Source organism: Corvus cornix, chromosome 14, assembly GCF_000738735.6.
Source record: "Corvus cornix cornix isolate S_Up_H32 chromosome 14, ASM73873v5, whole genome shotgun sequence".
NCBI classification, from domain to species: domain Eukaryota; kingdom Metazoa; phylum Chordata; class Aves; order Passeriformes; family Corvidae; genus Corvus; species Corvus cornix.
The window spans coordinates 14,269,663-14,281,800 of record NC_046344.1 but is presented as its reverse complement, the minus strand read 5'-3'; the positions used below and the strand labels follow the sequence as shown (position 1 = coordinate 14,281,800).

The 12,138-nt window shown below is 41.2% G+C and overlaps 1 protein-coding gene across 2 annotated transcripts in view; it reads left to right on the top strand.

The window, feature by feature from the left end:
* Positions 1-12,138, top strand: part of ADCY9 (adenylate cyclase 9) — an 84,038-nt gene that overhangs the window by 12,603 nt on the left and 59,297 nt on the right. The gene's annotated exons all lie outside the window — the stretch shown is intronic.

The following is a 12,138-nucleotide window of genomic DNA, read 5'->3' as shown; positions in this document are numbered from 1 at the left end:
TTTCCAAGCCCTGATGAAGCACTGGGATGATCCTTTTGCTTTGTTGCTTATCCCTGCTCAGGGATAGAGCAAGTTTGGCCATGGCTGTTTGCTGATCAGGAGTCAGGAATGATTTTGTGTCCATAATCGGGTACTGAAAGTGAATCAGACCATACGGGAGGCATTTTTATCAGGCGCAGTGTTTTCTGTATGTTATAAAAAACGCGTGCGTGATGTGGCTATATTTAAAATGGAGTACATCTGTTATGCATTTAATTCTTTCCAAGATTTCAGGAGGTGACAAAGTTGGAATTTGTCTTAAAATTCAGATGAAAATTTTGTTTTTCCAAGTTAGGAGATTTGCCTGCTCGGCTTCCACCCTCACCAGTGCTTCTTTGAAGCAGTGTGTTTGCAGAGCACTTAAAGAAACTGTATTACTTACGTATTTTGGGATTTAGGTTGTGATAGGAGTTGTATGATCCTAATATCAGCCATAGCCAAGCGTGCAGCCAAGAGGGTCATAAATTACTGGGAGTTGTGCTGCTGCTGCTGTAATGGAGAGGGATTGTGCTGACGGGGCGTTCTTTGTCTACCTCATATGGAGCAAAGGATTTGTTAATTCTTGTGCTGCTTAGTAAATGCAGGAGTTGGACCATGCCCCACCAGTGTTTGGGGCAGCTTTTGAAACACCAAATACTCCGAATTCAAATGGCACTTGTTGAAGTTTACAGTGAGAATTGTGTCGCTTCAAAGAGGAGCTGGTTGGTTTTAACAGCAGAATTATTGATTTGTGGAAATAATGTGATTGTGTGTGTTAAATATCATCTTTGAGATGTTATGGTAACACAACAGCCTGGGTGAGGGAAATACATAACACAATTCAGGAACTGCATTTAATATACATTGAGCATGCCTATAGCTTGTCTAAATAAAACAGCTTTAAATGTAGCCTATGACTCACTGATACAAGTAAAGCAAAATGTTGCTCTAAAAGTCTTTGCTGCTGTATTTAGGTGATTCAGTATAAAATCACAGAATCACAGCATGTCTTGGGTTGGAAGGGACCTTAAAGCTCATTCACTTCCACCCCCTGCCTTGGGCAGGGACACCTTCCACTATCCCAGCTTGCTCCAAGCCCCGTCCAGCCTGGTCTTGGACACTTCAGGGATCCAGGGGCAGCCACAGCTTCTCTAGGCAATGAACGCAAAGAGTTATGCTGTAAACACAGATTTTGGGGTCAGAAGAAGGATGGCCTGAAGTATTTATGAGAGTTTTTATTGCCCTTCCAATGCATATATAAAATTATAACCCTGCTGCAATGACTGTTGGAGGACAATCTTACGGAGAGTGAGCCAGTGAAGTGCAGCTGGTATTAGATGGTCATTGAAAGGGTTCATCCTTGGATCTTTATTTGTAGACTGAGGCACCTCCCAGGCAAGGAGCACTATTGAACTAATTCAGCCTGCGCTGCTACCTGGGCTCCTCAGATGCTGAGGAGCCACTGGGGCTGAGCCCCAGTGAGGTTTGTGTTCACATAGTGACAGCAGAAAGACTCCAATAACCTACTCCATGTGTGCTATCCTGCTCCACACAGCTGAGGGGCTGTGCATTATCAAGGAAGGAAAGAAGGTGAGGCAGCCTGAATTCATGTCTTGGCAATGCTTGAGCAAATTCTGCAAGGATTCCATCGCTGTGCTGGAGCTGGTCATGGCTCTGTTAGAACCTTGCAGGACAACGAAACAGTTCTCGTTTTCTAAGCTGTTTCTTTTCCTCATGTGACTTTGCCCTGTCTCCTAAACTGAAGGAAAACACTCCTTACTTTCAAGAAACCCTAAAATAAATGTTTTGATTTATATACATTTGGATATTCCTATATTAATGTATAGCTGAATTGTGATAAATGGGGATGAAATTTTACTCTCTAGTGTTTACTCTTTCCTTTGTCAAGGGATAAAAATCTCTCACACTGGCACTGGAAAGATCACCAGGTATTTGAGTAACTGGAGTGGATTAAAGGTGTGTTACTTGTGCACAGATATTGCAGTAAAGGGTGGGTCAGGTGCCTGGTTTGAAGACTCTGTTATAGAGTCCTTTAATTTTCCTAATGAATAAACTCATCTGTAGCTGTGGAGCCTATTCCTAAAACTCCCTTGTCTACACATTTGACTGTCTGCATGTATAAATTTTCAGCCATGCCCATTCAATAACCTGCCAGAGGAGGTGGGTCCTCCATCCAACTCTGAGCTCTTGTTGGGTGTCTCAGGGGCTGTTTTGTGGGTTTCTGCTTGCTCTAGCAAACTTCTAGAAAACCATGCTTCAATTTCCTGTTCTGTGAAGTGTAATTGTTGCCAATGTGAGGAATTTTAAATGTGACACCAGACCCATCTTGAAGATGTGGCAATGAAGCATTGCCTTGCTTGAGATTTCTACTGTATGTTCTGCTGTGGGAATCCTAAACCCAGGTTTAAATCCCAAGGAATCATACCTGTGTTCACTTCTAAATTGTGTTTGTGGTTCATGAGCGACATGAAGTGCTGGTCTGTGCTGAGGCAGGGACACCAGCTCATTTATTCATAAGAAACTGTGCTAATGTTTTGGTGACAGTGGTTCCCAAAATGCTGTATTTGAAGTTTGTCCAGAAATCCAGGTGCTTGGAGCATGGTTAAATAGGCTGAATAGTGAATAGTGAGTAGCTGAAATTAGTATTATTGTTCCATGGGACACAGGGTGTCTCACTCTTTTTGTACTGAGGTGGAAGTATTTTCTCATATCGCAGTCCCACACATTTTCTATCTACTGCATTTTGTTCACATGTGGAAGGGGGAATAAAGGGGAGAATTGTACTTTGTGGCAGTATAAATCCTTCATGAAATAGTTGGAGGTCTTAAAAAGTTAAACCTGCATTTGGATTTTAGAATGAGAAGAGATGAGGGACTGTGGGAATACCAGGTACTGTCATTCCAAAAGCGGGATAAAGGATTGCAGGTTCAGCACAGCAGCCATTGAAATGATATTGTTTGGTAATTTGTTTGTTTGGCTGTTTTAATAGCAGCTAATGACTTCTCTTTAGCAATGTCACACTGGCCCTAGAAGACAGAGGGGTTTTAAGCAACACTTTTTTTGGAGGAAGGAAGTGATTCTTTAATGGTCTAAAGTTTTCTGATGCTGCTTTGCATCTGGGGCAATTCCTGCTGTTTCCTGAACCAAAATTTAACTTTTTTGATTTTGAAGATAGAAAGAACATACTGCAGCAGCAACAGTATATCCAAGATGATATTTGTTATTTCATGCTCCCCAAAGAAAATTCCAAGACCTTTAAAACGTGGAGGAGCCTCTACCTGTGGAAGATGTGGAAGTGACTGGTATATTCAGTAAATATATCCAGCTAATAATTGACTGTTTTGGATATAGGGACTGCTTAACACAACTGTTTATGTGAGTACTTCTGTTGTGAATGTGTCTCCATGTGTGGAGAAATTGGGAGTTTTTGAACTATCAGTGTACATTGTACAAAAAAGTTCACGTGGTTTTAGCTGCTGTTTTATCAGCCAAGATAGCAGAGAGCAAATGTGTATAAACCATGAAAATCTGAGAGGTCATCACTAAAGTGTTTACAGGGCAGTCAGTAAGTTGTTATGTTTCTTCATGTTTGACTTTAAAATATACTATGAGATTCGGAGCTTAAATTGCTTGATTTTAAAATATATTGCCATTTTTGATGTTAATTTTTTTAAAAAATCTACTTAAATAAGATGTTAATTGGTGAAAAAAAAGTTTTAAAGGAATCTAAGTGAAAGGAAGATTAACAGCTGATTTTTGGCCCAGTGGGGGATGATTAATTCCCATAGTCTCCTGAGCGCTGAGACCATGGTGCTTCTCTATTTCATGAGCTCTCCATGAAGGCTGGGTTGTCCTTCTGGATGCTCTTCCATGTTCTTGATTGCAGATTTTAGGGGCCACACAGAAGTTGAATTTTCTCTGTGAAGCACAACTCCTGATAACTTGTGTGCTCTAAAGAAAGGTCATATTTGCTGGTAGATCATTCTTCCTCCTCCCAAAAAAACCTGACAGCTGTTTTAAGAAGTTATTTTCAGGCTGGAACGTGAAACTTGGAAGAGAACCAGACTCCTTTCTAAACAAACTTTGCAGTCCTTGTTCCCCCCCCCCCCCCCCATAAAAAATACTCCATATTTCTATTTAAGTTTCACGTAGTTGATCATATGTTAATGCTCTTGTTTATTCCCCTCCTTTTATTTGCTTTGGTGTTCTTTACTATTTGTTTGCCAATAATTCAAAAGCATAAACAAGTGGAGGTAGTGGTGGATTTTGTGGTGGGAGTTGTAATAGTGTTCCCAGTTTGCTGATATGAAATAGGAAAGGTGAGATTTGCAGATATTAGTACTGTTACGGTTTCTAGCCATAGAACTGAAGAGCAAAACTGACCTCTGAGCAGTATCTCACATATTTTGGTGCAAGTTTCCAAGGTCCAATAGCACCATGGCAGCTTTTCTCAAAATATTGTGGCTTTTTTAGATAATTTTTAAGTGTTTGTTTTCATTGTTCTCTTGCAACTGAAGATAATCCCTGTAGGCATTATGACAGCAAAGTATTTTAATGGGATGGAAGCTGTTAAGGGAAAACAGTTATTCCTAAATTCTCTTTTGTATTTTTAATTACTTATTAGATTGTATCTTCTGAGAAGTAAATTAGAGAGGAATTTCGTGATGGTATTTGGAAAAACTGGAAGGCAGTGGGGAAGTAGAAGCCAAAGGCATGGTGGGTGACGGTGTGAGGGAAGAGATTGTAAGAAGTAGAAGTTTGTAGGAAACCAATCTGAAGCACTTTTTGGGGGGTGTTTTTTGTTTAGTCCTTAAATTTCAGAAGTTGTTTCAATAATAGAAGAAACATCAATTAAAGAGATGTGAACCAAATGGAGAGAGCCTGTAAGTGAGCAGTTGGGATGGATGGATGGATATAAAAGAGCAAGGAACTGCAGTTGTGTTAATCTGGAGGAAAAAGCTCCAGATGGGAGAGATGACCACATTCTCCACACAAGGAAAGGGTTGCCTGTGGAGGGGGAAGGAGCTGGAGCTGGAAGTCCTGTGCTTAAACTGCTGCAAGAGCACTGCTGTGTGTGGGGAACACCAACACCTCCAGCAGGGGTTAAGGGACTCTGTGGGAGCAGCTTTGGGCTGTGGCTTTGGGGCAGGTGAGGCCCAGAGTGGTGAGGAGGTAACTCAGCACCTCCCAGGAGGCATCGGGAAGCTGGAGCAGCCATGGATTGTAGGGATGGATTGCTGCTGTGCCACTGGGAATAACCACACAGTATTTCAGCAAGATGGCATTGCAAGAATTTTAATCCTCTTTCTGAATAATTTGAATAATTTGGCATAGAGCTGTTGCTGATTTACTGAGGTTGTTGTTTTGGGGTTTTTTGTGTGTTGTGAACTGTCTGGCTTGTCCAGGACATGGAATGAAAGAGAATTGCTCCACTCGAAGTAGATAGAGGTGATCTTTGCTGTCATCAAAAGCCACAGGGAGCAGCAGTGTAATGCTGGAGCTGTGCCTTTCCTCACCATTGGGATGGAGGTGGCCCATCCCAGTGGTGTGTTGCCCCTGAAGAGCTCAGGGGTGCACAGATCCAAGTTTCCTCACACAGTGCAAGCTGCATGTTGATATCGTGGTACCCATTTCTGGAAGCAAAATGTGGTGTGCAGCAGATCCCTGTTGCCCTACCCCTGATGACAGCCTGCTGAGCAGAGCAAGGAGCTTCAGAGGATTACTGTCTCTTTTTTGCTTTTCTGTTTTAGCATTTAACCAGTATCTACTTCTCATTACCAAAGTTTGTCCTATTGATAGAAATCCTACATCCAGTGATACTAATTTTTGTCTTTATGTGCATATGTGTAGCTATAGAAATAAATCCATCATTTCAGTTAGTTCAGAACTGAAAAAAATACATCACAAAGGAATGTTTGGGGGTTGTTTTGCTTTTGATGTGATGGTTGTTTTGCTTTGGATGCTGCAGCCTTTCCAAATGCCAAGCCAGAAGCTGGATGTCTCTTTCCATCCTTGGTGCTGGTGCTGCAGGAGCAGCCCACGTCCCTAACAGGTGGATGTGACAGCCCAGGGCGGCGGCGCCTGTGCGGGAGCAAATCTGCCTGTTGTGTCTTCTCTTTCTGTGCTTATCCGCATTTCCTTGGCCGGCTGAGTCCAATCCCAGTGCACTGAGCCAGGCCTTGGTTTGCAGAGCTGCTGATCCCTGGTCTGAAGGTGCTTTTGTTGTGGGTACACTTGTGTGATAAGTTTTTGTGATTACAAGTGTGTTTGTTGTTGGAATTTATTCTGCCCTGCTCTGCAATTCTTGCATTTCCAAGTCCATTTAACTGGAAACTTCACTCACACTGTCTAAACTTACAAAAACAAACCAGATGTAGCTATCTGGAAAAGTTTTTGTGTGAGCTGTTCCTTCTGTATATCTTCCAAAATTGTGTTGCAAATGGTCAGCTCAAAATGAAAAATAGGTGATTTGGGTGAAAATATGAGCCACAGTAGGAAAAGATCCATTTCCCCTTTGTGCAAACAAGAGCACTTTTGTATCGTAAGACATTGGCAAATATTTTCTCTTCTTATTTTCATTTTTCCTTATCTACCTGTACAATTGTATAGGCTTATCAGTAAGCAGGTATATATCAAAGAATAAGAAAATAAATTTGATTTTTTGATTGAGACACAGTTGGCAAGTGGTAGAAGCAGTGTGTGTGTGTGTGTGTGTGAGTGTTCTCTGAGGTTGCTGAGCCCTAATGGTTTTCTTGGTAATACTTCAGACTTAATACCTCTCTCAGCCATGAGGGCAGCCATCAAATCATTAATTTAATATCGTGTTAGCAGCTCTCTCCTTGCAGTTATCTACAGGAAGACTAAATAAAAACACCTTAAAAAACCCATGTGACTAAGATCAAAATATCCTTAGGGGAGGAGCACTTCAAGGAGTGTTTTTAGGTACCGAAAACTTGAGACTGTCTTCCCTTTCCCCCTCGCACAATTTGGGGTTTTATGGTGCCTTTTTTTGGTGGTTTTATTTGGTTTTTGTTTTGTTGTTTTAGGGGGTTTTTTTAAAATGAATTCTGTTTCTTTCATAATTGGGAAAATTGTTGCCTTGAAGTACTAATTTTTAAGGGTCTCAGCAAGTTTTAGGGAACTGTATTTTTTTAGATTAATTTTTATCAGGGTTCTTATGTAAGGTTTTCTTTGCATCTATTTTACCAATTTTTATACCTCTTTAATTTCCTTGTTAAATTGTGCAGGGCCATGTTTATTATGAAAGGCTGCCAGTGTATGTTTGTATCCAGTTTCCTCAATAATTTGTTCTCTCTCTGAGTTTGAAACTTGAATCTTTTATTTGGTTTTGTTCAAGTCTGATGTACCAGTGCCAGATCTAATTATTTAAATTTCCCATTATAACCTTCTTACAGTTTAAACAGTTTCTACAACACTGAACTTTCACAAGCCCTGAGCTTCTTCTCCAGGCTGTGACTTGCCTTTAATTTTCAGTCTAAAATTACAGTGGGAGCTGTGTCCCTAACTCATTTTGATCTCCTCATCTACAGGTTGTGGAAACAGAGTTTTAAACTTGGTTTGGGGAAGAAAAGCCAAGTATAAATATATTTCACTCATTTGAAGCCCTTGATATTATACAGCACATTCCCCAGAAACAACAAGGAGAACTGGTGGCCTGTTTCTCCAGTCTCCCGCTCCTGTGGGATCGATGTAATTTGAATAGACCTGAGATTTACTCCAGTAATCTAAATCCCTCCTTCTCACAGAATCATGGAATCACAGACTGGTTTGGGTTGGAGGGACCTTAAAACTCATCCAGTCCTACCCCCTGCCATGGCAGGGACACCTTCCACTATCCCAGCTTGCTCCCAGCCCTGTCCAACCTGACCTTGGACACTTTCAGGGATCCAGGGGCAGCCACAGCTTCTCTGGGCACCCTGTGCCAGTGCTTTTGATGGAAAGGAGATGAGTTTTTTAGTTTCTCCATTCAGTTTCCAAACTCAGTTTTTTCAGAATTGCTGGAGTTGTACATTGTTTGCTGGAGGAGCAGAGAAGCCCAACCAGGCTGGGGCTCAGGCGGTGGCCAGGATGCGTTTCTCTGCAGGATTTTCCATCACAGGAGGTTTTGTGTTTCCTGACAACCTTCGCAGTTTTCCCATGCCTGTAAAGCTTGTGCAAATAACTGGCCAGCAAAGCTACATCCCTACAACTTGACCTCCAGGCTCGGCATTAATGCCCCTCAGGCTGTATCCCTCCATTCCTGCTGCTCGCTTGCACTCTGGTTTTTCCCCTTTCTTTGCTGGTTCTCTCCCTCTCTCACGAGTGTAACTTTTATTCAAATTAAAGGAACCACACATGGGAAAGTGTATTCAGTTTAAGAGGCTGGTTCATCTCTGCTGGTGGAGTGGTTATGAAATGCTGCTTGGAGTTTGCCTTCATCAAAATGTCAATTTTGCTTTGTTTTAGAAAACATCAGAAGTTAAATAAGGATTTTTAAGTAGGGGAGGTAATTAGACTTTGCTGTTTGTAATATGATGCAGTGTTCAGCCCCGATTTCTTGGCCTTCCACTTTCCATGTAGATTAGAATCGTTGAATGTCCAATTACCCTTTGGAAAATGTTTTATCTTCCTTATAGAAATGTTTTTCTTCCATGGCTCCAGCATCTTACTTTTCCCCATTGCCCTTTTCTTCCTTCCAGTCTTTCCTTCCAGGTTTCCACTCTGAGATTAAAGCCACAAAAAAGGGCTGGTTCAGTGTTTGATACAACTGAAGAGTGAAAAGCTGAAGCAAATGGAGTAAATGGAGGAATGGGAGTAAGTAGCCAGGGGGGCTGGTTGGGAACCTGCTCAGCAGCTCTGCTCCTGGGCAGGTGTTCCTTGTCTGTCTGCAGCTCATCTGCTACTGGGCTTTCCCACTTCCTCGGCTCTCTTGTTTGCTTCCTTGCAGTTGTTCTAGCTTAAGTTCCCATCAGTTCAGAATTCCCAAAGAAACAGCCAAACACTTGATTGGAAACGGTCATAGTCATCCATTTAATTTTATATGGACCGCGATGTGGGACATTGTGCAATCTCAGTGTTGATGAATCGGCGGTGAATTCCCAGACCATTTGTTCTTCAAAATCCATTTTAGCTGGTTTTAGTGGCACAAAAAATTAAATATACAAATGGAGAAAAGTAAGTGGCAGAGTAGCTGAGCCCTATCTTGGTTCCTTTGCAGGAGAGGAGCCCAAATCCGGTGGGCTAGGAAGTGCCCATAAACGGTTTTCAGTCTGAGTTGTTTGTTTAAACTCTGGGTTTATGGGACATAAAATAGAGCAAAATGGAAAGTAAATAATACAATGTCCTATCTGGAGTGTCTCTTCTGCACTTGAAAATAAGTGAGTGCTAGAAGGGAATCATCAGGGTGACTCTGGGAAGAACAGCTGGGCCAGGGATGACAGTGCCATCAGATGAAGCACAGGGTGCTTGCCCACTGCCTTCCCACCCCAGACCACAGCCACCAACACTGGGCCATAAAAGGAAACAACTTTTCTTGTCAAAATACAACTGTCCAGCCCGTTTGCTTTCTGGGAAAAATGTCCAGTAACTGCTGGTACGGCTGTGTGATGTGCAGCTCTACCTATAAACATTTACTTACTCTGAACTTACCCGTTGGCTTTTCAGAGCCCATGGGGCAGGGGAATAACATAATGCTGCCAGCTGATGAATGGTCTCCATGTAGCAATGGAAAGCCTGGATAGGGTTTAAAGTTCAAAACAGTTTGCTTTTCAAAAAAAGTTTTGGGGTTTTTTTAATCAGAATGAATAATGCAAAGTACCTAATTACTTGTAAAAATCGTGCATCTCTGCATGAAATTAATTTTTGTATAAAAAGTAGTAAATATGCTTTTCCTCATAGTTTAATTTGACTTATTTTATAATACTTTGCCTTATTGCTCTGATAGTTTTAAATTTCTATAAGCTCTTTAAATGATGCAAGAAAGTGCTCTGCTGGCACAACATGTAAACTAAGTGAGTGGAAAAGTAAATATTTAAGGCTGACATATTGAAGTATAAATAGCGGTTACTGTGTGTAATGTTTCAATTGTAAAACTACTTCTAGAGCTCTATTAGCGTGCACCATTGCTTGTTAAAATGGGAATGTTTTCTAAAAGTTGCATTTCTGTTTTGGAAAGTAGATCCCAAAGTGGTCACAAATATGTCTCTGACATGGATCCCTTACGTTTGTCACTCAGCCCTGGAGAAGGTCTGAGCAGCACAAATTGATGGGCGGTGAAGTTTACCATTCTCGGAGGTTTATCCATATATTCCAGGCTGGATTTGGTGCTGTCTACTGAAAAAATGAGGAATATGGTCAGGTAGCGAGAGCTGGCTTTGTCAAATGCCGGTGTTGAGTCAATTGAGGTACGGGGTTTCTGCTTGGCTCTGGCCCGAGCAGCACTCCCTGGGAAGCTGCTTTGGAGGGATTTGTGTGTTGCCCCTCAGAGATACTGGAATTAACTTATCTCAGACATCTCACTCGAATATAGTGGAGTTTGGTTCTTCTTCTCTTTGGAACTTGATCTTTAGCACTTGTGTTTTGCAAGAGCAGGGTATTTATTATACCTTGTGTCTTGGAGAACCTTGTCCCACGGCCTCAGTCAAGGGACTCTCCTCTAGAATTCCCATTCTTGCGGGCCAAGTGTTGTTTTTAGCACAGTTGTTGTGTTCAGCAGTAATGAACAACTTTCCTGTCCATTCTGTGTCAGGAGGGCTGGATGGCTTCCATGTGGGCATGAAAATGAAGGCTTTTAGTGCTGTGACATTGCACAAGAGCTGTAAACTACACAGAGCTAAAGTTTAGCTCAGGCTGAGCCAACCTGACATTTGAACTTAATGTTTAACATGTTTTACTGTAGAAATAATATTATAGGAAGGCACCCCTCTGTTGAGAAGTTACTGTGGTAACAGGTATTGGTGATCCCACTTGTAATTGTAGCTAAATCTGCTTATATTTTGTATGGAAAATAGGTTTTTACCAAAAGTTTTCTGAAGGAGAATAATGTGAGTGATCTTCTAAATTTCAGCTTTTCCATCTCTTAAAATAATGAGTTTGAAATGCAAAAATTCAGTCTTGGATTGCCCTGCAGGATGTGAACACACTGGAACCTTTCAGAGTATTCCTGTTCTGAAATGTAGCTTGCTTGGGCCAGGTTAATAACTTTGTCAGTGGTTCAAGTGTTCATTATCACAGCCCTGTAGACACCCCTGCTGTCTTTGTCAGCTCATGCTTTCTCTTACTGGTTTTTATTTAATTTATTGTTTTTTGTAATTTATGTGAAACATGGTTATACATTTAACAATAAAGAGTTGCCCTTGCACTCCCATACCCCTGCTCGGGGTGATATAATAACATTTTTCTTACTACCTCAATATTAATAATTAATTTAGTAAGTTATTCATTCATATATTAGTTTCAAATCTAATATATAATTATACAATAGTGTTAATGAAAATCAAGAACATTATCCCAAGTGCTCTAAAAATGAAACAAAGAACTCTTCATCCCTATGAATTCTGGTTTAAATAAACGAGATAGAGATATACAGCCCACAGCAGAAATGAATCTGTATTCAGGATAGGAATATACCTAAATATTTTCTTTAAAAAGAGGTTTAGAGAGTACTGTTTAATGTCCCATCTTAGATACTTAAAAGTCTAAAAGCTTTGTTCAGAATGATCAAATGTGCTGTGTGATGATGCAATACAGATAATTCAGAGGCTATTTAGCATTTAACAAAAGGCTGATCTTGCCAACTTTCCTCTTAGATTTGTTCTCTCCTCCGTTTGATTGGCTGCATTTCTTGCAGCCTACTGCTACTTTTCCATCTCCCTGATTCTGTAATTTATTTGCTCTCCCTGACCTTCCAGAATCAACATTTGAGAGCTGTGGAAGAGCAAGGTTGCCCTGCAGCTGCTGTGCAGTAGGGAGATACCCAGGTATGATCATCCTAGAACCACAGAATCATGGAATGGTTGGGTTGGAAGGGACCTCAGAGCTCATCTTGTTCCACCCTTTTCCACTATTCCAGGTTGCTCCAAACTCTGTCCAGCCTGGCTT